At 35.7% G+C, this 2,290-nt stretch overlaps 1 long non-coding RNA gene across 1 annotated transcript; it reads right to left on the bottom strand.

Annotated features, from left to right (window-relative positions):
- Window positions 1-259: 259 nt before the first annotated feature.
- Window positions 260-1,869, bottom strand: LOC137236067 (uncharacterized). The gene is made up of 3 exons (XR_010948230.1): window positions 1,461-1,869; window positions 745-844; window positions 260-687 (listed from the first exon to the last, which is right to left on the bottom strand). It is a non-coding gene; the product is annotated as an uncharacterized lncRNA (long non-coding RNA).
- Between the last annotated feature and the right edge of the window lie 421 nt (window positions 1,870-2,290).

Raw genomic sequence — 2,290 nt, 5'->3', positions numbered from 1 at the left:
GTATCAAATTAAATAAAAAAAAGTTTATATTCAGCTGTCCCATGCTGCCATCTTGTATCGTTCCGCCATGGGTAAAGCGAAGAAAACCAACTTTTAAATTTCACCACGGACACTGGTGAGTTTTTCGGGATGACAGCGTTACCACTTTGGCCAGAATCGCGAATAAAACAACTGGTAACGATTTTCGGTTACATAATGTTCTGGGTACTATTTTACCGGTAACGCTAAAAATCGGGCCGTATGTGTGTAAATGTTTAAACACATAAGAATATATGCATGTATAGTTCCGAGAAATAAAATAGTAGTGGCCAGTTGCAATTTAGGTTTAATCAAATTATTTCACGGTTAACACGTTATTTGATCCAATACATGTAATATGCGTATATATATTTTTTTTTAATAATTTGTTATCTGATTACCTCAATCCTTTTGTTCCAAAAGCACTTCTTTGCCAGCTGATTTAATTGCTTCGGATCTTTTTCCGCCGGAAAACATTTTGAAAAGTATTTAGTTTGCTGCTAATAGCAGTATGACACCCTGTAGCTTCCCAAGGCAGGCGGTTCTATGTACCGGAGCGACTCGGGATTTTCCCCGACGAAGGGCTGCCATTTCAGTGTAACCACTGCTACAACAACAACAACAACCCTGTACTAGTTCTAACTCGGAGGGGTCTGACGAGTAAATGTTCTGTAATTTAATCATTTATACCTAAAAGGTGTCGTACATATTCTCGAAAGCATTTACCTTCATAAAAATGGTTTTGGGCTCATCCATTCACACGAAGTAATCCTCCATTTCCGCATGAGCAATTATATATTAAATTGGGTCCTGGACACCTCCACATCTAGTCATCATTAACGTTTTAGAAATATATTATTTTCATACTCTCTTAATGCCAATTAGGTCAGCTTTATTGAAGAAATGAACGGGTTGTTTTTGAAGCTTTTACGCAAATCTTTGAATAAAACAAAGATTTATTTCCTTCCACGCGTTTCGACGCAATTTCGGACCACCATCAGGGATGTTATGGGTATAAACAATGATAAATGAAAAAAAGCGCAACACATACTTCATCATCAAGGAGTAAACATTTGATTCTTATGGCCGTTTTCACCATCTAAAGTTAAGTTCAATTTTAATTGGAGGATAGCAATCTATCAAATAGCTTCATGTGGCATTTCCGTGACCAGCGGGTTTTTATCGGTAATGTGAATATTTTGTAGAACAAATCGAATACATCTATTTTGAATACACGAGAAATAGCCAAACAGCTGACTTTTGTTTAAACTTCTTCATTTCACTTAACTGTTAGAGTGGGAAAAGGCGAAAATGTTTAAACTAATAGATGACTATGGTGAAAACGGTATTTAAAATTCATTCGTTGCTTCACATGCAAAATGAGTGGTATAAAGCATTTGCATTATACACGCTGCTTTTTTAGTACTCATAACTGTACATACCTATGAACATTTCTATGTACGATAACCGAATTAATCTCCCTATTTAGCATGGACCAACACAAAAGTACATGAAATGCCCCAATTTCCGTTTGTCAAGTTGCCTTGGCATTCTTCTTAACCCCTTCTCTCATACAAAATAAATATATGTATATCCACATAGGTACACGAGTTTCCGTTCATTTCGTTTAGTTTTATAATGAAATCTTAATCGCAATCATTTAGCACTTTTTTTTTTTAAACACACATATAATTTAAACTTTTAACATATTCCATTATTTATTTATAAGCTTCGTTTATTTGCCGTTTACGTCACGAAAATCTTGTTCTCCGATCCACCAATTGATTTACTCGGACCTTCATCCGTACACTTGTGCGACGCAACACAAGCAAGCAACAAGTGTAAATAAAACAATACGTCAGATACTAGGAAGAGGTTAAACGTATATTGGTTGGGCATAGGAAAGAGGGGATTACCGCAACTTAACCAAGTGTTATAAAAACTACTGGTGGTTAAAGTAAATAATACGTAACAAAACATGTTAGACAAATGTCGCAGATATAGACTATGTCTACTCTGAACAAACTAACATGCAAATATATTGGGGATGCTGCGAATATTTATATTCGCAGACGCAAGGTTTCCACAATAATTTTACATACGAATCTGTAAATATCAAAGCGAAGCTTTGCGAACGAGAATGTGCCAAAATAAGAGAACATTGCATGTGGAGAGGCAGTATTGACTGGCTCAACAAACTATTTGTAAAATAATTTAAAACATGTACACATTGTTGAAGTCAATTGGGCTATTCGCGTCATACTGGCTGTCA

This window comes from Eurosta solidaginis, unplaced genomic scaffold (assembly GCF_040869045.1).
Source record: "Eurosta solidaginis isolate ZX-2024a unplaced genomic scaffold, ASM4086904v1 ctg00000027.1, whole genome shotgun sequence".
Lineage (NCBI taxonomy): Eukaryota > Metazoa > Arthropoda > Insecta > Diptera > Tephritidae > Eurosta > Eurosta solidaginis.
This window is presented reverse-complemented; position numbering and strand designations above follow the sequence as displayed.